Source organism: Notamacropus eugenii, chromosome 3 (genome assembly GCF_028372415.1).
Source record: "Notamacropus eugenii isolate mMacEug1 chromosome 3, mMacEug1.pri_v2, whole genome shotgun sequence".
NCBI classification, from domain to species: Eukaryota; Metazoa; Chordata; class Mammalia; order Diprotodontia; family Macropodidae; genus Notamacropus; species Notamacropus eugenii.
In genome coordinates, this window is record NC_092874.1 from 66,410,585 (window position 1) to 66,436,864 (window position 26,280).

The 26,280-nt window shown below is 37.8% G+C and overlaps 1 pseudogene; it reads right to left on the minus strand.

The window, feature by feature from the left end:
* Positions 1 to 2,820: 2,820 nt before the first annotated feature.
* Positions 2,821 to 3,864, minus strand: LOC140531812 (histone H1.8-like; annotated as a pseudogene).
* Positions 3,865 to 26,280: the final 22,416 nt, after the last annotated feature.

Below are 26,280 nucleotides of genomic sequence, written 5' to 3' on the forward strand. Positions count from 1 at the left end.
CAATATCTAAATATCTTTAATCTCTCCCTTTCCCCTTGTTCCTTTCTCTCTGCCAACAAACATACTTGCTTTCCTCCAATTCTATTGTAAGATACTTCCCTTTGTTATGGAGCAGTTTGTTGCAGAGTTCTAAAAAAAAAAAAAACTCAGAGTTCTGAGAAGGTTATTATTTATTTTTGAATGTGACACAGTGGAGTATACTAGAGAACTACGGATATAAGAATTGTCTTATGATTAAAGGATTAAAGGATATTTTATGTTATTATAGACATCAAGTGGGAGCATGGCTACTACCATAAGCTAAAATAAGATTGGGGAGGGGGGGGGAGATACAGACAGAGAGATAGACATACAAAGACAGAGAGGAAGAGGCAGAAGGAGAAAAGAGGTATGGAAAAAGGCAGGTTTCAGAATGGCATCAGCTAAGTGATGTATACCAAGTGATACATATCAAAGTCGCTGTTGGGGAGTAAGTAAGTATAACTGATCAGAGGAATATCATGGAGTCAGAGAAGTCACTCTGCTGATCTAATAGTTTGAGGGAGACCTTATGCCCAGCAAGATATTAGTCAAGTAAATTGTAGATCAGCACAGTTCAGCAGTGGAAGCATCTGCTTAACACAGAAACTACATTCATCCAAAAAGTTTTATGGAAATTTCCTAAGACAAAAAGAGAACTCAAAATGTTACAGTTGTAGAGTTGTTTTCCTCACTTCTGTGCCTCCTTGGCAGTTTTCTGTGTGTATCCACTCTTCCTAACAAAAACAATATGTTGGTGGGAGAGTGTTGCTCAAGTTTATTTACAAATTTTGATGATTGTTATTCGGATAGTTGCTTTTTAATATATGAGTACCTTTGATATAATTTGGCCTTAGTGTTTTACTAGTCTTTATGTTAAGATCTAAAAGTTTCTTTATTGTGAGTGATGGGGTTTATGTAAATGTAAACACATTGGTTGGAGGCTTAAGAGCTAGAATGGTGAATGGGGAAATATATTCTACCTCTAGAGGGTCATCCTTATTACTCAGAAAGGATTGAGTGTTTAGTACTTGGTGGACCTTCTCTGGGAACCTAAACCTGACAATGTGGGATCAGGTTGCATTGAGCAAACCAACTGAGACAGTTAGTGGATGTCCATACACCCTGTATGAAAGGAGTGATGCACTTATTACACTATAAAGCTTCCCCTTAAGTATTCTGCTCAATCCAACACCATTCTGTTTTGTTTCTCTCATTAATCTCCATACTTCTTGAACAAGATAATTGTACAAAATTTCCACTTCCTTACAATCCATTCTCCATCTCAACCTCCTGTAATCTGATGTCTACCCTCATTGTTCTGGACCTCCTGTCTCTATAATCACCACTAACATTCTGTTCACTTTTTTTTCAGTCCTTCTTGATATCTGTAGCTTCTGACACTCTTGAGTATCCCTTTCTTTCTAGATCTCCTTTCTCCTATTGCCATTAAAGAATCATGTTTTCTTCTTTTGTTTGTCTTCTATCTCTTTAAAAACACACCACACACACACACACACACACACACACACACACACACACACTGGTGTTTGTTCTCCAAGGATCTATTTCTGGTCCTTTTCTCTCTTTCTTTATACCATCATCTTTGGGAATCTCATTCAAATCTTCATCACCTTCAGTCAGATGATTCTCAACCTTCTATTTTTAGCTTTGTAGTTTTCTCAGAGCTTTAGAGCCATATCTCTAACTACATAAAGACAGTTTCTTATTACAAAATTATGTTCTTTAATAATTCTTTTTAAATAATGGTCATTTCCCAATAATCCTCCCCTTTATTTCACCCCCTCAAGGGAGAACAAAGATGGTAGCTAAGCAAAAATAAACATATCAGCATATCTGAAAGTGTGTCTATCTTTCCATATCATAGTCCAGGACTCTTTAACAAGGAAAAAGAAAGATTTCACCACAAGCTTTGGAATTAAGCTTGTTTCTTGAATTAATCTGAATACTATTGCCTTTTTCCTCTTCCTTTACATGGTTGTGATCACTTGTATATTGTTTCCTCGATTCTGCTTTCTTTGCACAATATCAGTTCATACAAATCTCTGCTAATTTTATTTTTTCTGATTGTCTCATACTTGTTTCTCATGTTGTTTCTTCCATTATTTTACACATCACTATTTGTTCAGCCACTCCCTAGATAAGGGAGATTCATTTTGTTTCCGGTTTTTTATCTCTCAGTACCCCTGTAACACTTCTAAATTCCTAAATTACAGGCCAGTTCTGCTCCGTATTGTTGGAGAGAGTTCCCATGCCAATAATTCCCTACTCTGACAAACTCATTGCTCCAGACCAAACGGTTAACCCCGCTGCTCTGGTTTTGCTTTGTGTGATTTCATTCAATTCTTTCCATATTTGTTTATGTTATTCTTTATTACAAATATAATTTTTAACACAAAAGAATTTTACTAACAAGTAGATACCATTATCTCTGTCTCATTCTTTAAAAGAAAAAATAGAAAGTTTATTTCAAAGGTTAAAGGTTTAATTTAATGGTTAAATTAATTACCTAAATCTTCTATTAAGGAGTAGAAGACTTGATGCACATATCCAACTTGCCCTTATGTCTTTGGCTCATCATTGGCCTCCTTAGTTTTCCTCATCTGCTCTAGCTTTAGACATTGCAGCTGCTCCTTTGGATTTTGATCAGATGCTAGTTAGTCTTTTTGCTTTCTAACCTTGGGGGGAGGGGTGTTTCAGAGGCTACCCTTACATTCCTCTACTCTTTCTTGGGTGAAACACAGGCATTCTTCTTGCCTTTGGAAATTGCATTCTTTAGTTTCATGCCCTGGCTTTGGTTCTCCCCTCCTCCACATCATTTTTGGCTCTAGAACCTTGTGGTTTTGAGTCCCCCTTAACCACCTCCATTTTGGTAGCTTTCTTAACCTCCTTAGGAACTTTCCCATTGATCAAAGCCTCCACAGAAACCTTCTTCTTGGTTGCAGGAACCTTTCTCTCTGTCAAAGCTTCTGAAGAAACCTTTCCAGGTGCACTTGTTCTTTTTTTTTTTTTTTAGATTTTTTTCCACTCCCTCCCTTCATTCACCCCTTCCTCTCTACTCTCTCCCTGAGATGGCATAGAATCTTATATAGGTTCTACATGTGCATTCCTATTAAATACATGTTACATAATAGAATTAAAATGAATGGGAGAAACTATAAAACAAAACATAATACAAAAGAAAATGGTTTGCTTCCACTGGCAATCCAATATTATAGTTCTTTCTCTGGATGTGGAAGGCATTTTGTAAGAGTCCATTGGAAATTTTTCAAGTCCTTGCATTGAGGTGTACTTGTTCTAACAAGCTTCCCTTCCTCCTCCCCACAGGTCTGACAAACTTCTGCTGATTTCTTAATCTAGGTCACGTTGGATTTAACCTCAGACACTAATTTGAATCTTCTGCTGGCTCCAGTAGCGGGAGAGTTTCATGGTCTCATAAGTACCCGGTCACTAACACCCTTGACCAAAGTTTGTTTCAGCAAGTATTTGAGTCTTTTCATATTGACAGCTGGATACTCTTGGCAAATATGGTACTTAATAGCTGCTACAGAGGTACCATGTTTGTCTCCCTTGGCCTTCTATGCTTCAGTTACCATTTGGAGTACAGTGACTCAGAAGTTTTGGTTACACACTGGAGTTTGGTCTCCCAGAGTCACTGGTGGTATCCACAACCTGGATAGAGGTGTCAAGAAAATCACCTGAGGAAGATGAAGCCACATTGGAAAAATTGGTGGAATTGGGCTTGTTGCTCAAAGTCAGATTCATAACAATACTGTTATTGGAGCAAGGCAGAAGCAAATTCTGAGCTTCATTATCAAAAGACATCCTGAAACTCCAAAATGGCCAGGATCCTCTGGAGCACTGTAACAACAAGCCTACCCAACTCCCAACCAGGCCCTAGAAAATATAATGCAATAGTATAATATAATAAGATTTCTTTGTTTTGTTCCTTATGTATTATTTAGATTGTATTATCCCTGTCAGTCTAAGTTCCATTGTTATATTTCATTATATTTAACTACTTGTCCTCATCGATGATTTAGGTTACTTAAAAGGTGTTTTGTTTTGTTTTTTGCAATTATAGCTAAATTTTCTATTAAAATCTTTTAATATAACGCTTTAAAAAATGTCACTTAAGTGTACATTCCAAATCATGGAATTATTGGGTAAGTGGCATGATTTTTTTTAATATTTTATACTGTATGGTAACATTCCCCTTAAGAAAGCCTTGCAGAAAATCTATTTTGCAACTCCATCTGCAGGAAGAAGCATACCTGCTTCTTCCCAGTCCTACCAGCACTGTGCTTTGTTACTCTTAATCATTTGCACCACTTTTATATGTGAAAGGTGATAGCTCTAATTTGGTTTAATTAGTATCTCTTTAATCATTAGTGAGATTGAATATTTTCAAGTGATTATGTTCATAGCTCGTTTCTTCTTTTGGAATACAAATTGAAAATTATTAAATATGATAATATTTTAAAGTATTTAGCATAGCTCCTGGTACATTTTTAGAATCTTAGCAAATACTTGTTCCTCATCACTCCCTTCCCTTTTAATTTACTGTAAGAAAAATTACATATATAAGACTAAATCTTCCTTCTTTATGGAGGAAAGGAAACTAACAGTGTTTCCATTACAGAATTAACGAAGATATTGTAGTAAATTGGTAAGTTCTTAACATCCATTTGCTTATTTATTTATTTTTATTGTCTGCATTTGTTTATCTATTTAATTATTCTTCTAATGTCTTTTAGATGTCAAGTTTTTATCTATTGTGTTTTTTCACAAATATTTTCTCTTTCTTCTCATTTTTAATGATCTTATTTTTCAGAAAGAATTTTTTATTTTAATGTAATCAATCATGCATCTCTTCCCTATTAATTCTTCTATTTTTCAGACTATTAAAAAGCTCTCTGTCCTCTGATAATTGAGATATCTACGTTAGTAGGTTTTCTTCTCTTTTGTATAGGTCCTTTTTTTCAGAGCTTAAGTTTGTCATCCAGCAGGAAGTCACTGAGGCACCTCGTAGGAGATAAGAATCTAAATCCATTTCCTTTCAAATTGCCACTTTCCCCAAGTACATTTGTTAATTAATGAATCCTTTCTCTCTTTCTCATTTTCTGTTCATTTATCAAACATTTTGATATGTATTTTGGTGCATATTTGGTTGGAAGCCAAGTATATGTATTCTATTTCATTAGTCTATTTCTCTTATGTTTTTTTTTCTGAGTACCAGATAGTGTGGATGAAAACTGCAATGTAATATATTTTAAAAATCTGAGACTCAACGGCCATCTTGAACACCCCTTTTCATCATGCTCATGATAACTTGTCTATTTGGTTTTCAGCCAACAACAGCAAAAATAAAAAGCTCTTTCTGTCTGACAGTTATGATGCTGGGCCATGGAGATACAAAAATAAACAAACAAGCCCCAACACAGTTCTTATCTTCAAGGGGCTTGAATTCTCTCTGGAGGGAAAGCATCTTCCCATAGAAGAAAAAGTCAATATTAAGTAATTTTAAAGGGCATGAGCAGATAGAAGGAATGAGGAAGGGCCTTTTAAAGGAGGTGGCATTTAAACTGGGCCTTGAGTGAAGATAAAGAAACCAAGAGGTGATGAGGAAAGAATGCATTAGATGATGAGGGACACCCTGTTCAAAGGCACAGAGGTGGGAGATGGGTAGTCCTGTGTGAGAAGTAAGAAGTGGAAAATTTTGGCTGTGTGTGAAGGGAAGTAATATATAGTAAGACCAGAAAGGTTGTGTGGACCCAGGTTGTAAAAGACTTAAAATGTCAAGCAAAAAGTTTATGTATTTTTCTCTGAGGAACCACTGGAGCCTACTGAGAGGAAGGAATGACACAATTAGATAAGTGCTTTCAAATATCACTGTGGCAGCTATATCAAGATGGAATAGAAAGAGGAGAGATTTGAGGAAGATCAGTTCTATTTAAGCATTATTATGATTTTGTCCACATCTATGAAATAAACCTCTTGAATTTTTTTTTAACTTTTCTTGCACTGAATATATTATGTGGGAGGGAGCGCTGGTTTTCTATGTTGATCTGACCCATCTATAAGCATTGATGATCCCTCCAATTATTGCTTTTCATTTATTTTACTCCTTATAGTTTGCCCTTATTCATTCTCTAGGAAGGTTAATTCACAATAATTTGTTGGTTTTCATTATGCAAAAAGTGGCTTTATTTTGTGTCCTGATTTTTGTTGGCAACTCATAAGAATTCAGTTTATGTGCATGCTAATCCTATTTTCTGTGATCTGGTTAAACTCTCCATTTCCATGAATTTTAATTGGAGACAATCAAATTTTGTAGATCCACTGTCATCTGAAAATGATGATATTTTTACCTCTTTATTTCTAATATTAATCACATTAGGATATTTTTCTTTTCTTATTTTAATTAGTAGAATTGCTAATACTACATCAAATTAAAATGATACACTAATTTATACTTATTTTCAGTGGGAATGTTTCTAATGTTTCTCCACTGCGCATTATATTAACCCTTGACTTAGAGTCTTTTATTGTGTTAAAGAAAAATCCTTTTATAGCTCTTCTTTTTAGTGTTTTTGTATCTTGAATAAATGTTAGAGTTTACCAAGGGCTTTTTATATGCCTATGCATATGATTAGATGTGTTTTTTTAATTTTTAAAATGTACATATTACATTATATTGAAGGTTTTTCTAATTAAGGGAATGCCTTGCATCCCCTGGTATGAATTCTGCTTGGTAATGATAAATATGATATTTCTTTAAATTCAATTAAGCAAATATTTACTGAAATCTTCTTTTGTGTGAAGGATTGTACTGAGCATTCTCATGGGATTTTGTGGCTCTGTTTATTCATATGCCTCGTATTCTCATTTTAGTTGAAGATATGGTCACCTAAGGAGATTATTTAATTTTAAAACCTTAAATGCCCTGGTCCCAATTTAGAAACTTAAGAACCTAAATAGGATATCAGAATTCTGCTAAAACTTCAACTGCATTACCTTGTCAGGATAACCACAAGAGCTTCTGCAGACCTACTCTGGAATCAACCCTAATAGTCCATCATTGTTTGACTGGGGATCCTTCATCTCAATTCAACATTCATTAAGTGCTCACACTTGCAAGACCTTCCTCGCTTGCAAGACCTGCTCTGAAGAAACAGGGAGGCAGATGAAAAGAGCCCAAAATCTAATGAAAGGACATGGCATGTACATAGATTAGTAAAATGCTAGCTGGACTGTAATAAAGTCAAAGAAGAACTCCAGACCAAGTGATGTTTGAAGATCTTTTCTCTCTAAGTCTGAATTACTAAGAGAGTGCCATACTTGGGATTCTGGCTTTTCCTTTGGTTTTGGGTTGGTCTTCTTTCCTGGGACATCTTAAAAGTCATCACTGTAAAAAAAATAATAACCAGGAATTTACATATCCTCTCTTGCCTTGAAAGCTCATAGGGCTCAGCAGTTCTTCTGAGCTCTTAAAAATTTTATTTCTAGCCAGTGTATCCTACTAAAAGCAACACCCACTATGGACCCTGATTTTTCATTCTGCACTCACAGGATTACAACACCCCCCTGCCCTTTTGTCAGTTTTACCAAGAGACTCCTTACATTCTTATTTCCAGACTCAGAAAACAACTAAATTAGTTATTTTATTTTTGGCCCAAATTTAATTTAAATAGGTGTGAATGATTCATTTTTCATTTCCACTTATTTTCTTTGTCACTTTCCCAGCAATGTGCCCCCATTTTATTTCCAATCCTTCCTCAGAATGAGTATTTTACCTTACCTTGATCCTCTGTGCTATTCTCCTCTACCACAACTAACAGTTATTTTAGTTTGTTCATGTAACTTATAGTAACACCTTAGTTTATCGAGTTGTCAGATACCTAGGAATCTCAGCTTCCTGGAATGGTTGAGAATCCAGAAGTGTAAAGCACCCAGCATTCTAGGGAAAACCATGAAGGCTGTAGAAGTCAAAATGTGATTATTTGGTCTGGTGAACCATTTCCTCTACATCACCAACCCACCAAGAAAAGTGCAAGTTGAAATGGAGCAGTACTTTGATGGACTTCTGGTGGAAAAGAAAATTATGTCATTGGTTAGATGTTGAAGTTCTACAAAAAGAGAAGCAGAGGAGAAGGGACAGATAAAAGAGACACAATGACAGAAGAGAAAAAGCAACAATGAAGTAAATGGTGCAACAGCTGTTAACAGTGACAGTAGCTGGAAGCAGTGAGAGCTGTAAGCCTTATTGCCTCCACTGAGTAGTGAATACAGAGAAGAGAACTCCAGACTCCTTCTCAGAATAACGTCATATTCATTCCATTCATGATCAAAGGTGATGCTAAATGTCAGAGGTTTGTGAAAATAAAGTTTCAATTTTTGGATGATATAAACTGATGATGAAGAGATTCCCTCTGATAATTTTTAATTAGACATTTTAAAAGTATTAGCATATTTGAAATAAACCACAGAGAATAAACTATCAAAATCCTTCTTATAGGGGGTAGAATTTTCACTTTCATAAGATCATTGAGAGTTAGAGGGGATCTTAGCTAGTCCAACTCCCTCATTTTCAGATGAAAGAACTGAGGCAAAGAGAGATAAAGAACTTGTCCAGGGTCACACATCTAGTATGTGTATGATACAGAATCTCAGCTCAGGTCTTTCTGAACCTAAGTTGAGCATTCTGTGCACTATTCCATGTTGCCTAATAATTTGGTTTTTCTGTGAAACATTATAAAATATTTCTTATATTTAAGGGGGAAATCAATAACTAAAAATCTATCTACATGCATGTTCTACAGATGAAGAAAAATTGATTCAGGAGAGTGACCTACCCATAGTCATACAACTAGAATCAGAAACAAAAAGTGAAAGCCAAGACCAATACACTATCCATAGCACACAATTTCAAAGTCTAACTATTTGCTGAGAAGATTGTGATAAGGCTGGTCTAGTGAATTTCTTTGAAGACTAGAACATTGGATTAGTAAATCTCTCTTCCAAATGTTCACATGGACTATTTGTGCCTGACTTGTGGTAGAGCTTTCTAAGCTCATATTGGTCTGATCAACCACAATCAGAAACACTATACCTTGACTCCAACATAGTAATGTCATTATGGTCCTCTTTGAGAACCAAGGACAACAACCAACCAGAACGTTGGATAAGTGATTTCTAGGGTCGATTTCTTCAAAACATATAAATTTATGACATGGTTGACAAAAGCAGTTCTTCTGTTTTATAATGACACCCTTGTTTTTCAAAAACAACCCTGAATTATATGTAGGAACTGAAATTTCAGACCCTACCTCAGTTATTCCCCAGCTCTTGACACCACAATTCAGGAAGAATATCGGTAAGTAGGAGAGCATAAACCAGAGGTAACCTATTTGGTGAAGGTCCTTGAGTCTGTTTCATATGAGCATAGGTTGAAATAAATGAGGTTGTTTTGTTTAAAGAAGGGGGGAATTCAGGGGTGGAGAAGGGCTAAATAATAATAACATTTCACTATGCTAGGTACTATGCTAATTGCTTTACAATAATTATCTCATTTAACCTCACAACAACCTTGGGAGGTAGATACTATTATTATCTCCATTTTTACAGATGAGGAAACTGAGGCAAACTGAGGTTAATTAACTTGCCTAGAGTCAAACAGCTAGTAAGAATCTGAGGCTAGATTTGAATTCAGATCTTCCTGACTCCAGGCCCAGTGCTCTATCACTGTGCCACCCTTGCCCCCTTGATAGTTGTTTTCAAGTATCTGAAGACCTATAAATTGTAAGTTCTGTAAGCTTAAAGCAGTACTAAGACCTTCTCCTCTAAGGTTTCCTTCCATGTCTTTGGAATGTACATATTTATTTCCATACTGTCTCCACCATTAGAATGTAATCTCCCTGGGGTCGTTTTCTACTTTCATTGTATTCCCTGAACTTAGCACCATGCCTGGCACATAGAAAGCTGTTTATTAAATGGTTATTGATTGATCAATTACCTTTTTCTGTTTGGCCTCACTGGACAGAACCAGGAGCTATTGGTGGAAATTACAAATAGCAAAATTTATGTTTGATATCAGCAAACACTTTCCACCAATTAGAGCTGTTCCTAAGAGCAATGGACTGCCATGGGAAATAACAGGCCTCTCCTCAATGAAGGTCTTCAAGCAAGGCCTGGAGGATCATTTATGAGGATGTTGTGGTTGATGCAGCCTTTTTTCAGGTATATGTTAGACTAGATGGCTGCTGAGTTCCCTTCTGCCTCTGAGATTCCAACATGCATCACTGTATAATCCTTAGCTGGAATCTTCTGATTTTCACATATTTCAGCCACTAAAAGGTCTAATAAATAGAGTATAAGTTCAGGAATGTCACAGAGTATAATGTGATGAACAATTGGCCAGGTTCTTTACCAAATTCGTGTGTGTGTTTTCCTCTGATAAACTCAAAAAGCCCATCAGTGACTGGAATAAATGGGTCAAAATTGAAAGGGATTACACTGGGGAAAAGAAGCTCATGTTTCTAGGAAGAGCTATGATAAAGTTATCAAATCAGGGCTAGAGTTGAAAGGGAATGCTCAAGCCATCAAGTTCCACCTGTTTATCTTATTTTGAGGAAGCAAAGACCTAGGGAGGTTCAGCAATTTGTCCAAGGTCACGTAGATAATAAGGTGTGCTTATATAACTTTTATTAACTCCTTATCACTATCTCCATCATATAGAAGCATACACATGTGCAAGCACACACACACACACATTCTATGCTAAAAGTCATACAGTTTTCAAGCAACGTTCCAGACGCTGGCAATCTCTTTGGCAGTACAAAGAAAATTAGTTTATGTGATAATACCCCTAAGGCACTGTATCTTCTTAAAGTGTCTTCAGACTCGTCAAAGAATGATTAAACTGGATGTTACTTTTTTTTTTGTATTTTATTGGAGAGCCATGTGTGATAGATATGGCCTATCTCCTAACTGGCATATTTGATACCTCAGACCACTCCTTTCCCAGGCCATTCAGGATAACAGTTTAGTGCATGAACCTTAGCTGCTTGCAATTAAACTGAGACTGAAACACTGACCAGTATAAACCTTACAAAACCCCCCAAAAGTCTCAGTTGTATAGCATTCTGAGCATGGAAAGTGAAGTTGTTGGAGGCCAGTGTTATGGTTGCAATGTGCTATATACCTCAATGTATTTTAAAAATGAAAAAAAAAATGAAACACCCCCACCTCTGAAGCTCCTAATGGAGCCATGCCAAGGGCCAGGTTTACTCAGCATGTAACAGCTGAGATGGCAGGAAGCACCCTGAAGGCTCTATTTTTACTTCTAGTCAAAAGATAAAACCAGGCCTTCCTGTGGGAATCATCTAGTGTGAGTCAGGCAATACTGCCAAGGCCAGAATAAAAGAGCTTAATTATCCTAAGTATTCATTACCTGCAAAGTGAAGGAACAAAGGTGTTTTTTTAAGGAAGCTTCTTTCAGTAACCTGAGAGTGTCAGTGGCATTTAATTGGGTAAATATCTCGTTCTTGGTCAGTATAGACAGGGAAGTAGCACATGCTCACTTGAAATGGGGAAAAGAAATCATGGGTTCTGAGAACCTATGTTCTTAATAGAAATTAGAAGACATTGAAGACCAAGCTAGCTGAAACAATTGTAAGAGAATATGAAGCCATTTAAATGAGTTCAAGTCTACAGACACAGTCTAGATGGTACAGTGAATAGAGAGCCGAGCCTGGAGTCAGGAAGACTCATTTTCCCAGGTTCAAACCTGGTTTCAGACACCTACTAGCTGTGTGACCTTGGACAAATCACTTAACCCTGTTTGCCTCAGTTTTGTCATCTGTAAAATGAGCTGGAGAAGGAAATAGCAAACCACTCCAATATCTCTGACAAGCAAACCCCAAATGGTATTACAAAGAGCCACACATGGCTGAACACAAAATAATTGTACCTTTGAAAAGTTGCTGGGAATGAGAAACATATATAAAGGCTGGATAGGTAAATATTCTGATGTATGTTTAAGGAGTAGGGAGATTATAGAAATGACAGATCATAAGCTTTAGTCATCAAAGAATCATAAAACTGGAAAGAATTTCAGAGATATCCAATCTAAATCATTTCTACAGATGAGGAAAAATTCAGAGAAGTTAAGTGATACCAAATGGTACAGTGAAGAGTGCTGGCCTTGGAGTCATGAAGACTTGAATTCAAATGTGACCTTAGATACTTAACTAGCTAGCTGTGTGCACCTAGGCAAGTCACTTAATCTTTCTTTTTCCTCAGTTCCCTCATCTGTCTAATGGGGACAGTAATAGCACTTACTTTCCAGACTCGTTGGGAGTATAACATATAAATAAAGCACTCTATAAAGTCCTATATGTTAATGACGATGATGATGACTATTATTTTCCCATCCTCACACAACTATTTACTGACAAAATTAGGACTAGAATCTGGACCTTCTGAGTCAGATTTCATACCCTATTCTACTTCATCATTTCCTGATACAATTGAGAATATTTTATTTTGTGAATGTTTAGAAAACAAAGAAGTTACTTTTTTAAAAAGAGGATTCAGGACAATTTTACCAAGAGCAAGTAGAACCAAAAGGAGAGCATGGGTAATAAACTGTTAGATCTTCTTTTGAATATGTAGGAACTGACCAAATCTTTGAAAATATCCTTGTAGATAATGTGGGCAAATGGACATTGGATGATAGGTAATGCTATGCACAGGTAAATGAAAGTATCAATGCTGGTTTAAGTATAAAACCCTAAGTGTAAAAATCAATTTTGTAAATATGGAACGGAAGAATAGTTCATATAAAAATGGGAATTTTGATTTCAGACTCAGTATGAACCAAGTCATGTGTCAGGCTTCTAAAAAGAGTAAAGTTACCAAAACCTTAGACTGTAGTAATAAAAGTGTTGCATCCAGATAAAGAAGGGATAAGTAAGGATCATTATGTTCTGGGCAGGGCACATTTGAAGTGTTTGGTATAGTTTTAGGGGTCATATTTTAATATCAATCATTCAGCAAGTATTTATACGACTGACGATGTACCAGGCATTGTGCTAAACACTGAATATACAACAGAAGAGAAAAACATAGACCCTGCCCCCAAGTAACTCATATTCTATTTGGAGAGATAGCATGCAAGTCAGATGTTTGATCACTGAAAAATCAAAGTATGTCTGGAGGAGAATGGCCAGAATTATGAGATGAAGGAATAAATGAAAGCCTAATATGCAGAAATGATTGAAGGAACTAAGGAAAAGCTAGGGCAGAGATAGCTGTTGTGAGGGGCATTATGGCTTAGCAAATAGAGCAATAGGAAGGCTTGTGTTCAAATCCCAACTCAGACATCACTAGCTGCAGTTGCTGAACCAGATGACTTCTAATGTCTGTTTCAACTCTAAATCTGTGATCCTATGACCCTACTTGGGTTTGACCCTACCTGCCATAAAGCATTCAGCTCAGTGCCTGGCACATAGTAAGCTTTACATAAATATGAGTTATAATGATGATGATGTCATACCAGCCTACAGCTGCTTACATTATATGTCTTTTTTAAAGTACTGAATAAGACGTGATTCTGTAAAAGGAACCAATATTATCATGTACCTCTTTCTGCTCATTTTAATGCAAGATGCCCTGAGTAATACAGACACAGCCCCTGATACTTGAGGAATTTGCAGTTTATGGGTAGACAGATTTACATAAAACAACTTGAGGACAATGCAACATAGAATAAAATGAAGTTTTAAATTAATAAATCATGAAGTTGCTTTTAACCTTAATACCCCAGGAGCTAATCTGTCACAATTTCTGTATTAACAAAATAGCTGGAAGCTAAAAGGGACCACTTGATATAAACTATGCCTGGGACCAAGTCCCATGAAGACATAACACATTTTAAATCTAACTGACCAAGAGTGATCCAAAGGCACATAGCTCCTGTTCTTTCAGCTGTTTTCTGGTGTTTCATGCCTAGACTTCCTAATATCTAGATGGTTCAAGGTGACTCAAGGCCATATGTGTTCAGTGTGTTCAATGTCAAGGAGAATGATGACTCAGAGGAGAATGGGAAACAGTATTAGGGGGAGAGAAGGAGCATTTCTGGGTTACAAAGGTGAGAATGACTCACAAATAAGCATATAAATTCTATTTTTATGAGGATGTCTGAATGAGACATTCTGAACAAAGGAGATCAGTTTTATTCTAGAACGCCCTTGGGGACAGAAAATATTTCTTAGAGGAAAGCCTGGGGATGATTTGCTGCTTCCATACTGAAAAGAGAATTTAAGATGCCTTCTGACCATTTCTATGAAAGATCTTTTTGTGCTTTCAATAATGAGAAGTGAAAATAACCCTCTCCCATTTTTCTATGAAAGTCATCCAAAAAGATGCAAGGTATTCTATTAGCTAACAAGTACGTTGTGCTTGTTAGTGAACATGCTAAGGATTTCCATCATCCCCCACACAAGCTAAGTGCAGCTTAACAAATATTTACTGAACATTGTCCTAGGAAGGTGTCATGCAGAATACAAAGCAGAAGACATAGTCTCCGTCCCTTGAGGAATCAATGATCTAGTTGGGGAGACCAATTAAATACAACAAATCCAACAAGAATGTATTCAAAACCTGCAAGGTACTTTGCTAAATGCTGAGCTTATTAAGAATAAAATGTGACACAGTCCCCACTTTTAAGAGCTTACATTTTGTTAGAATTTAAGCATGACATGAACACAAAGCATTAAAATGCAATGTATGGAATGATAACTGGAAGGAAAAAATGTAAACAAAATATTTTAGGAAGATTTGAGGTAGCTGAATGGTATAGGATAGAGCACTGGACCTCGAGTCAGGAAGACCTGAGTTCAAATCTGACCCTAGGCACTTACTAGCTGTGTGACCCTGTGCAAATCACAAATTTTGTCTGCCTATTTTTCCCCTCAAAGACTAGATATTCAAGGTACATATTAGATGGAAGGTAAACTCAGAGGGAAGATATCAGCAGCTGAGGGGACTAGGAAAGACATATTATGAAGGTTGTCATTGAGCTGAGCTTTGAAGGATACCCAGAATTAACCCAGCTAGTCATCTGGCATTGTGAAGACAGAATAATTGGGCTTAATGAAACTTTTCACCTTTCAACTCTTATTATCAGAGATATACACACCCAAAGTCTTTGAAACTGAGACTTAAAGCTGAAGGAAGAGCTTGGAAGCTGTCTTGTTCAAAACTCTTGTTTTATAGATGAGGAAACTGAGACCCAGAGATGTGAAATCATTTGCCCAAGGTCACAAAGGTTGTACTAGCAGAGCAGATCCTTTGTTTTCACATGCAGCATGTTCTTTCTCACTGTACTACCCTTTCTTTCCTTCATCCCAGAAGACCAGTCCACCTTTCTGAGTCTATCTGTCCATTACACAAAGTTGATCCTGCATACCAGCTCTATCTCATTACTGGGCAAGCTCAACATACTACTACTGTGTGAGGATGATGGCAAGACAAAGAGGGAAGAGAGAGAAAAGACCTAGATTCCTGTCTGAGGTTACAGAAAGCAGACTGGGCCATCCAGTGGGTCCTTCATTCAGCCCTCCATTCTTATTTCAAAAGGTTATATCTGGTATGAGGAGGTATTTCCACCGTTCTCCTCTTGTGGTTGCCATGTTAATTACCACATCACTGGAGGTGATGGGATTTGAGAGTTCTACTAAGAACTACTCCCTCTGGCATCTCATTGTTCCATGTGGACCTCAAGAGTCTCCTCACTATGGAAGATGCTCCATAAAATCCAGTTCTGTTCTCAAAGTTAGCAATGGCACCAAAATAAGTCATTAGCAGTCTGTATATTAATTTATACTTCTTATATCTTCTCTGACTGAAAATACTTCTCACAACAGATTGGTTTCAATATGCTTTCCCTAAGAATGTGATCTGGAAGAACATAAGTCCTACTACTCAAAATTTTAAAAAAAGATAAGGAGAATATTAATTACAGTGTGAATCCAGTGTCCCCAAATAAAATAAGCTTCCATATGATCTGTACTGATGACTCTCCTCACCTTTCCAATTTCAGACAGATATAAATAAAGTCTTACTTTAATGGGGAAGTGTGTGGTAGGATCTTAATTTACCCACCATACAGTATTCAAATTCATTATTGGTGAGGGAGTTTTCTGGGTCATATATGGCATGTATTCCAAATAATGGGCAGCTAGATGGTGCAGTGAATAGAATACTGGGCCTAGAGTAAGAAAGACTCATCTTTCTGAGTTCAAATCCAGCCTCAGACATTTACTAACTGTGTGACTCTGGGCAAGTCACTTAACCCTGTTTCTCTCAGTTTTCTCTTCTGTAAAATGAGTTGGAGAAAAACATGGCAAACCAGTCCAGTATAACTGCCAAGAAAACCCCAAATGGGGTCCCAAAGAGTCTGAAACAACTGAACAACAATTCCAAGTAAGTCAAACATGAATTTTGGATCAATGGATGTCTTCCATGTCTGGAATGCTCTCTCTCCTCACCTCTTCTTCATTTTCCTGGCTTCCTCCAATACTCAAATCCCACCTTCTTCCAGAGTTCCCCCCCCACCTGGTAGAACCCTCCACCCTTACTGCCCCAAAGATTACCTTACATTTACTTTATATTTCCGTTCATTTTTCTTTAGAAAATACCTCAAATAGAAGGTGATGATTAAGCTGTCTTTTTTTAAAATTTTTTAAAATTAATTAATTTAACTTTTAACATTCATTTTCACAAAATTTTGGGTTCCAAATTTTCTCCCCATTGTCCCCTCCCCCCCTCCAAAACACTGAGCATTCTAATTGCCCCTATCACCAATCTGCCCTCTCTTCTATCATCCTTCCCTTCCCTTGTCCCCATCTTCTCTTTTGTCCTGTAGGGCAAGATAACTTTCTATACCCCTTTACCTGTATTTCTTATTTCCTAGTAGCAAGAACAGTACTCGACAGTTGATCCTAAAACTTTGAGTTCCAACTTCTCTTCCTCCCTCCCTCCCCACCCATTCCTTTTGGAAGGCAAGCAATTCAATATAGGCCATATCTGTGTAGTTTTGCAAATGACTTCCATAATGGTTGTGTTGTGTAAGACTAACTATATTTCCCTCCATCCTATCCTGCCCCCCATTGCTTCTATTCTCTCTTTGGATCCTGTCCCTCCCCAAGAATGTTGACTTCAAATTGCACTCTCCTCCCCATGCCTTCCCTTCCATTATCCCTCCCACCTGCTTATCCCCTTCTCCCCCACTTTCATGTATTATAAGATAGGTTTTCATGCCAAAATGAGTGTGTATTTTATACCTTCCTTTAGTCAAATGTGATGAGAGTAAACTTCATGTTTTTCTCTCACCTCCCCTCTTTATCCCTCCACTAAAAAGTCTTTTGCTTGCCTCTTTTATGAGAGATATTTTGCCCCATTCCATTTCTCCCTTTCTCGTCCTGATATATTTCTCTCTCACCCCTTAATTTCATTTTTTAAAGATATAATCCCATCTTATTCAATTCACTCTGTGCTCTCTGTCTCTGTGTGTGGGTGTGTATGTGCATGTGTGTGTAATCCCACCAACTACCCAGATACTGAAAAGTTTCAAGAGTTACAAATATTTTCTTTCCATGTAGGAATGTAAACAGTTCAACTTTAATAAGTCCCTTGTGACTTCTCTTTGCTGTTTACCTTTTCATGCTTCTCTTCATTCTTGTGTTTGAAAGTCAAATTTTCTTTTCAGCTCTGGTCTTTTCATTAAGAATGCTTGAAAGTCCCCAATTTCATTGAAAGACCATTTTTTCCCCTGAAGTATTATACTCAGTTTTGCTGGGTAGGTGATTCTTGGCTTTAGTTCTAGTTCCTTTGACTTCTGGAATATGATATTCCACGCCCTTCGATCCCTTAATGTAGAAGCTGCTAGATCTTGTGTTATCCTGATTGTATTTCCACAATACTTGAATTGTTTCTTTCTAGCTGCTTGCAATATTTTCTCCTTGACCAGGGAACTGTGGAATTTGGCCATGATGTTTCTAGGAGTTTCTCTTTTTGGATCTCTTTCAGGAGGTGATCAGTGGATTCCTTGAATACTTATTTTGCCCTCTGGTTCTAGAATCTCGGGGCAGTTTTCCTTGATAATTTCATGAAAGATGATGTCTAGGCTCTTTTTCTCATCACGGCTTCAGGTAGTCCCATAATTTTTAAATTGTCTCTCCTGGATCTATTTTCCAGGTCAGTTGTTTTTTCCATGAGATATTTCACATTATCTTCCATTTTTTCATTCTTTTGGTTTTGTTTTGTGATTTCTTGGTTTCTCACAAAGTCATTAGCCTCCATCTGTTCCATTCTAATTTTGAAAGCTCTTCAGTGAGCTTTTGAACCTCCTTTTCCATTTGGCTAATTCTAGTTTTTAAAACATTCTTCTCCTCATTGGCTTTTTGAACCTCTTTTGCTAATTGAGTTAGCCTATTTTTCAAGGTGTTACTTCCTTCAGCATTTTTTTGGGTCTCCTTTAGCAAGGTGTTGACCTGCTTCTCATACTTTTCCTTCATCTCTCTCATTTCTCTTCCCAGTTTTTCCTCCACCTCTCTTACTTGATTTTCAAAATCCTTTTTGAGCTCTTCCATGGCCTGAGCCCATGGTATATTTATTTTGGATGTGTGGGATACAGAAGTCTTGAATTCTATGTCTTTCCCTGATGATAAGCATTGTTCTTCCTCATCTGAAAGGAAGGGAGGAATTATCTGTTCACAAAGAAAGTAACCTTCTATAGTCTTATTTTTTTTCCCTTTTCTGGGCATTTTCCCAGCCAGTGACTTGACTTTTGAGTTTTCTTTCCACCCCCACCATGCCTCCAGATCCTCCCAGTCAGCACTTGGGGTCTGAGATTCAAATGCTTCTTCCCAGCCTCAGGGCTTTCGGTGGGAGCAGGGCTGCTATTCAGTGTGAGATTAAGTTCAGGTGCTCAGGTGGGGGCAGGGCTGCCTCACAGGGCTCAGTTCCCTCAGAGACTTTCAACAATGAATCCTGGCTCCTGCCTGCTTTAGGAGCCTCTGTCTGCCCCTGCTGCTGCCTCCCGAGGGGGCCTGAGTTATGGAGACACCCCATTCCCCTCTTGGCAAGCCAAAAAGACTCACTCACCTCTGGTGCCTGTGGGAGGGACCTGTGCGGTAGCTGGAGATTCCATCCCTGAAGCTTGCTCGGATCTGCTTCTCTCAGTGCCGGGCGGCCAAGTCAGGGCTGGGCTCTGCTCCGGGTCCAGTGCGCGACGGACCTTTAGCATCAGGTTTTCAGGGCACTCTGCAACAGAAATCTCATCTGCTCCATTGTTCTGTGGCTTCTGCTGCTCCAGAATTTGTTGGGAGTTCTTCTCTACAGATATTTTATGGGCTGTGGGTTCGGAGCTAGCATATGTGTGTCTTTCTACTCCACCATCTTGGCTCCTCCCAATTGAGCTGAGTCTTGAAGGAAATCTAGAATTCCAAAAGCTGGAACTAAGGAAGGTAAGTATTCCAGATATGGTAGCAAGCTGGTGCAAAGGCAAAGACATAGGAAATGGCATGTTATGTGTGAGGGATGGCAAGGCCAGTTTGAGTTGGATTGCACAGTGCATGGAAGAGTGAGATGTGTAATAAGATTAGAAAGATAAGATGTGACTAAGTTGTGAAATGCTTTACATGTCAGAGGACTTCATATTTGAACATAGTGGTAATAGGGAGCCATTGATAGCCTATTGTATAGCCAAACGGGGTGTGTATGACATGGTAAAACCTGAACTCAAGAAAATCTCTTTGGTGCTTATATGGAAGATAGACTGGAGTGGGGAGAAATTTGGGACAAGGAAGCTAACTCTCAGGCTATTGCAATAGTCTAAGTAAGAGGTAGTGAGGGACAAAGTAGAGTTGTTTCTTTCTGAGTGGAAAGAATGGGACACAGGTAAGAGAAGTTATGGAGATATAAACACTGTTTGGCAAATGATTGGCTATGTGAAGTAAGTAGCCAAAGATAACAATGAAATTTCAAACTTGGATGGCTAGAAGAATGGTCATACCTTTAGTAGAAACAGATGAGTTCAGAAAAGCTGGGTTTTGGGGGAAAGATAATGAGTTCTTGTTTTGATACAGAACTTGAAATGTCTATAGGATATCTAGTTTAAAATGTCCATTAGCTAATTGGTGAAGGTTATTAATGGACTTCTTAAATTATGGTGCCCAGAACTGAACATGGTATTCCAGCTGACGTTTGACTAAGGCAGAGTATAGTGGGCCTGTTTTTGCTTTGCTGTGGTTCTTCAGTTGTGTCCAACTCTTCATGATGCCATTTGAGGTTTTCTTAGCAAAGTTACTGGAGTGGTTTTCCATTTCCTTCTCCAGCTCATTTTACAGATGAGGCAACTGAGGCAAACAGGGTTAAGTGACTTACCCAGAGTCACACAGTTAGTAAATGTCTGAGGCTGGATTTGAACTTGGGAAGATGAGTCTTTCTGACTCTAGACCCTGCACTTCATCTACTGCAAAACCTACCTCTTTCTTATTCCTAGGAGCTATGATTCTTTTAATGCAGCCAGAGATCACCTACCTCTTTTTGGTTGCTCCTTCACGCAGCTATGTTATATTATACTCGGCATCCACCTGAACCCCCAGACCTTTCATCAGAAAACTGATAGCTAGCCATTTCTCTCCCATATTATACTTTTAATAAGCTGATTTTTTAAACCAAATATAAGACCTTTAGCCATATTGAATTTGTCTTATTAGATTTAAGTCAAGGATCTATCCTTTCATCTTTGTGAATCCTGACCCTGCCTCTGTTCTAGCATAAATAAATTGTAATTTTGATGAGTGTACTAACTCTAACTTTTATCTGATTCACTGTTAGGTGCATTAAGGATGGAAAGGCTAAGAAGATATACCAGGGATGTTCCGTTGGATATCTCCAGAAACATTGACATTCAAAAACTAATGGCTACTCTTTGAGTCTAACCATTCAACAGTTTCAAGTTCATCTCCTTGTATTACTAACTAGTACATATTTCTCCATCTTTTTCATAAAAAAGACTATGAAATATTTCATCAAATACTTGGCTAGAAATCCAGTAGACTATACTAACCACATCCTTCTAATCTATTGGTTTTCTTGTTTGGATTCTCTTTTAATTATAATAGTTAATAACAATGAAACAGTGAGCATCTTTGTAGCATTGTAAGGTTTATAAAGTGCTCTACAAAATATCTCATTTGATCCTTCTAATATCGCTCTAAGGTAGGTGCTATTTTAATCCCTTTTTTACAGGTGGGAAAAGAGACAAAAAGATTAAGTGATTTGGCTAGGATTATGCATCTGAGGAAGAATTTGAACTCAGATCTTTTTGACTCCAAGTCCAATGCTCTCTGCACTGCAACACAGTGCCATCAATTTATTGTGGTTATGGTTTGTCCTTTGGTCTATGATGTCCATGACATCAGGGAGATGATGACATGAGCTGCAACTGACTTTGAGAAAGGGAGGGCTGTACAAAGTCACCAACTTCATTTTTTCCTCTTCAGTCTTCTGGGTCCAGTGGTCAGATATCCATCAGGATGACTGGAGATGGCCCAAGATGCAATAGAAGACCTTGGCCCTTTTAAGCTAACGTCTTTTCAGGTTCTAGCTTTGAGTGAGACAATACCCATTCAGTGAATAGACCTCTTTAAGAAGTGAGTCAAGGGATGGCCCCATTAATTAAAAAAAAATAAAACTGGGAGGTGAAGACCCTCAGGGTTGCTATGCAAAAGACAAAGTTACTATTTACATTCACTCTGAGACAGGAGAACCCCCCAAAAAATCATTAAGTGGTGCTTGGGCATGGACTTACTGTCCAATCCATGAAATCCAGAGTTAATTGCGTTTAAGGCTTGGCTTTGAGAGAGAAATCTAGTCAGTAAACCCCAAGGAATCTTTGAGCCAATCTAGAGAATTCCTCTAGTTTTATAGATGAAGAAATTCAGTTTTCCAAAGTTTCAGTGACTTGTCCAAGGTCACACAAGTAGTAAGCATTGGAGACTCAGATCATCCTCCTCACTCATACTTTCTTCTTTCTAGGTCTTATTACCAGCACCTCTCATGCATGTACAGAGCACAGAGTCCTTGCCTTTCTCTTCTCCCCTGAGGACTGTCCCATACAAATGGTATTTGAGGTTCATGTTACAAAAACATTTTAAAATTTATTCTTCTGATAAGAAGTTCCAAGGTTTTACCTGAGTGCTAAAGGAGTTCATGACACACACACAAAAGATTAAGGAGCCCTGGATTAGATGAACACACATATTTATACATGATTTACAAATAGTTATATCTATGCATATACATATATAACACATATATACACAAAATTCACATATATGTATGTATATGCATGTAATACATATATATTACATGTATGTGTACCCTACAAAACTAGCCCAAGGTTTTGATGAGCTTGGACGTGTCTCCTTTGGGAGCCTATTTCCTCTGGGGTATCACTGTTCCACTTTGTATATCTGTCCTCTTGAGTGCTTAGCTGGAAACATGAGCTTGTGGAGGAGGGAGAAGCTGTGACCTCAGACCTGAAAGATTCTGTGCACCTACCTGAGAATTCAGTTTGCTCCTGGATAAAAGTCACCTTGGATTTCCCTTGGATATTTTATTCATCTTCTGTATTTTCTACTTAAATTACGACCAGGTTTTCTCTAAACCTAAGCATATTAAGGCTCTTGAGAGGCTCACATAAGTGGTTAACCTCCTTTCCCTAGCCTTTCTCCCAAGGAGGTCTTGGAAAGAAAAGTCAGTTCACTTTTCAACAATGACATTTGAAGCTTCATTTTCTTTGCTGTAGCAAGAGCAAGGGACTCAAGATGATTTCCATGGCAAATATGTGGTAGACAGAGCCATAACTAGCAATTTGAGCACCTAAGGCAATTCTTTGGAGCAGGGAGAGGGTTGTGAGACAAACAAGGCTGCCACAGGACCATTTTCTATTGAAGGATCTCAAATTCTGTGGCCTTTCTAAGTCAGGGCTGGGGAACCTGTGGCATCAAGGACACCTATGGCCTTCTAGGTCCTCAAGGGCAGCCCTTTGACTGAATCCAAACTTTACAGAACAAATCACCTTAATAATAAAAAAAAGAAAATTGTTCTGTAAAAGTTGGACTCAGTCGAAAGGCTGCACCCATGGACCTAGAAGGACACGTGGTTTTGAGTCCTCAGGTTCCTACCCCTTTTCTAAGTTTCAATACCCTATGGCAAAGTCCTGGTCTTTTTATCTTAGTTATGAATCTGGAGGTAGAAACTGATAGGTAACTGTCCTTTCTTTCCAAATTGCAGGCTTTTCCTCAGCATTCTTACTTGTTACTACCTGGGATGATACTAAAGGATGTGGTCTTTTCTCCAACTGGAAATTTGGGGGATATGACAGGTTAGGTTTTCATAAAGCTAAAAGCAGCTGGAGATTTCCTTCTGTTTACAACTCTGGCCCATATTTCCCCATTGAATGAGCAATTTTCTAAACTTATGGATATTTGAGTTTATCAAATACTACGCTGGTAAGTTTGTTGCTTCTATATGCTATATACCTAATCCATTTCACTGATTAACCATCCCATTTGAAAACTATTTATCAAAAATTACTGGGAAAATTGGAAGGAAATCTGATAGAATTGAGACTTAAACCAACCTAATCCATCAATCGCTCCCTATCAATAGGGATTACAGGTGTGTGCCACCACATCAGGACACATGATTTTTCCCCAGCACCCAGTGAAGAGGGATACCATGGTAGCCCCTAGTTAAGGAATCACCATTGTCTCCTAATCCAGTTTTAAACACCTTTGAAATGACTCCATCTCTCCATCTCTTAACCTCCTATAAAGAATATGGTTTCTAGCACTTGGTTGACTGTGATCAGGAGGTTAATTGCTATCATTTGCTCTTTTAGGTTCTGATGGATGATTCTGGCACTTTTGGAAGAAGCAGAAAATAGGTGCTTTTTATGCTGAATAAATGTGAATTTATTCTGTGAACTTGGCACAGAGTTTGACAAGAGCATGGGGTTTTCTGTATTTAAGTAGAGATGGGGGCAGATCACTGGGCCAAAAGTCTACTGGAGAAGAATTAAATGGCACTATCAATGGATATAGATGATCACATCTCCCCCTGAAACAAGTTCAAAATTCAAGCCTTTGTTTTCCATTTGGGAAATGGTTATGATAGCCTGAAATTGGTTAAAGACATCATTCACTCTATGTGAGTATCATTTTGTAAGTTGTTTTTTGAATATAGGAGGTCCTGGTAAAATACAGTTTTTTAAAAGGAAGAAAGACAAGGAAAAGTTTGAGGGACCATGAATGTGGAGAAGCCAAAGGTAAGCTTAACTCATAGCAGTGGAGCTTTCTGTAAGAGCTGGGGTGGGATATTTGTGGAAAATAAATTAAAGACCATGAGGTGGGCAAAGCTTGGTTGGCCTATTTTCATTTTTCTAGGCACAGAGGCATTAAAGACATGCAGGTGTAGGAGGGTTTTTTCCCCTGCAATGAGACTCCTCCACTATCTCTGTGTCTGGTATGGGGGTAGAGCTAGGCAGAAACTAACCCAATTTGCTCAAAAGGAGCTATTTTTGTGAAGTTAAAGCAGCTCAAACCTGCAGGGCTGAATTGCCAGCTGAATAGAATGCTTTTTACCTTGGTAATTGGCATAGAATTTCTTCAGTGAAGGCAAATAGGTTCCAATCATATTAGAAATTCATATATCATAGTCATGGTGGCTTATTAACAGATATGAAATTAAGTCCTAAAAGTTCTATTAATGATCAGCTTCTGTACTGCTGGCCACCTTCATATTCCCAGAAAGAGCACTGTTAGCCAGTCATTACACACAGTCTAATCTCTCTCCCACTTCATTCTGTACATGACAACACTTTAAATGGTTATTTTTTTCCTAAAGATTTCTACATTTAGATGTCAAATTAAGCTGCTCTAATTGCCAAATTGTGACTGTTCCTTCATCAACAGACATTTCAAGGAGTCTCTGATTCTGAGTAACCAGGCAACTCTGCTGAGACACTCCTTGCAGAGAAGAGAAAAGGAGCAGGGGATAGGGGGATGGGATTCCTTTTAAAGTGACATGGATTTGGACTGCTATGGAATTAAGTGCATCCTAGATTAATTCAAATTGTTCGTGCTAATGATCTTTCAATTGCAAGATAGATTTAAGAATTGTTCTAAATAGAGATTACAATTTAATCCTATTGGAGGACAGAATATTTTTATCAGGAGTTTATCTTTTGCCAAAAAAAAAAAAAAAAAAAATCTCTTCTAAATCCAATGAAGAAATAGCCCAAGTCGCTTTAAGGAAAAGTGAAATAGTAATACTTCTATTGAAAATACTCTGTATTGTGATTAAAATCTTATTGGCCTGTGCCACTTTCATAAATTCAGAGGTCCATCATTTTATCTAGGGAAGGTCAATTTCATGACTCTTATTTGATGGTGGGAATGTGACTATTTAACCATTTAATGATAGTAAAGGATAATTTTCCTCCCCCTTCTTAGTCACTGATTGTGTGATCTTTTTACTTTTCCAGGCGAGAAGGAAGAGCAGCTCATCACAGTGGATAGAGTTCTGGCCTTGAAGGCAGGAATACCATGGTCCAAGTCTTGCTTTGGCTGTGTAATTCTGGGCAGCATGTCACTTAACCTCTCAATACTCTAGAAGCAAGGCTATAAGTGGTAGAGAAGGGGCCAACTTGAACTGATTGAGGGAGGTCCCTCATCCAAAATTCCCTCAAACCAATGAAATGACATGTTTAATTACTAATCCTATCCCTTATACCTAATGTCCAGCTTGGATTTCATCTCTTTCTTGAAGCCTTCCTCAACCAGTGGAGTTACTATAGCATTCTCCACTCTATGGGCTCTTTCATATAGTCTCATATGTGACTAGAGTTGAAAGAAACCTCAGAGATCACTATTTCATAGTAATAGCTACCATTTCTACATTACCTTAAGGTTTGCAAAGCACTTTACATGTGATTTCATTTGATCCTCACAAGAATCCTATGAAGTAGGCATTATTATCTCATTTTACAGATGAGGAAATTGACATTTAAAAGCGAATAAGTGACTTGCCCAGGGTCACAAAGCTAGTATATTCAAACTAAGGTTCTACCTGACTCTAAGTATACAGCTCCTAATTCATTGC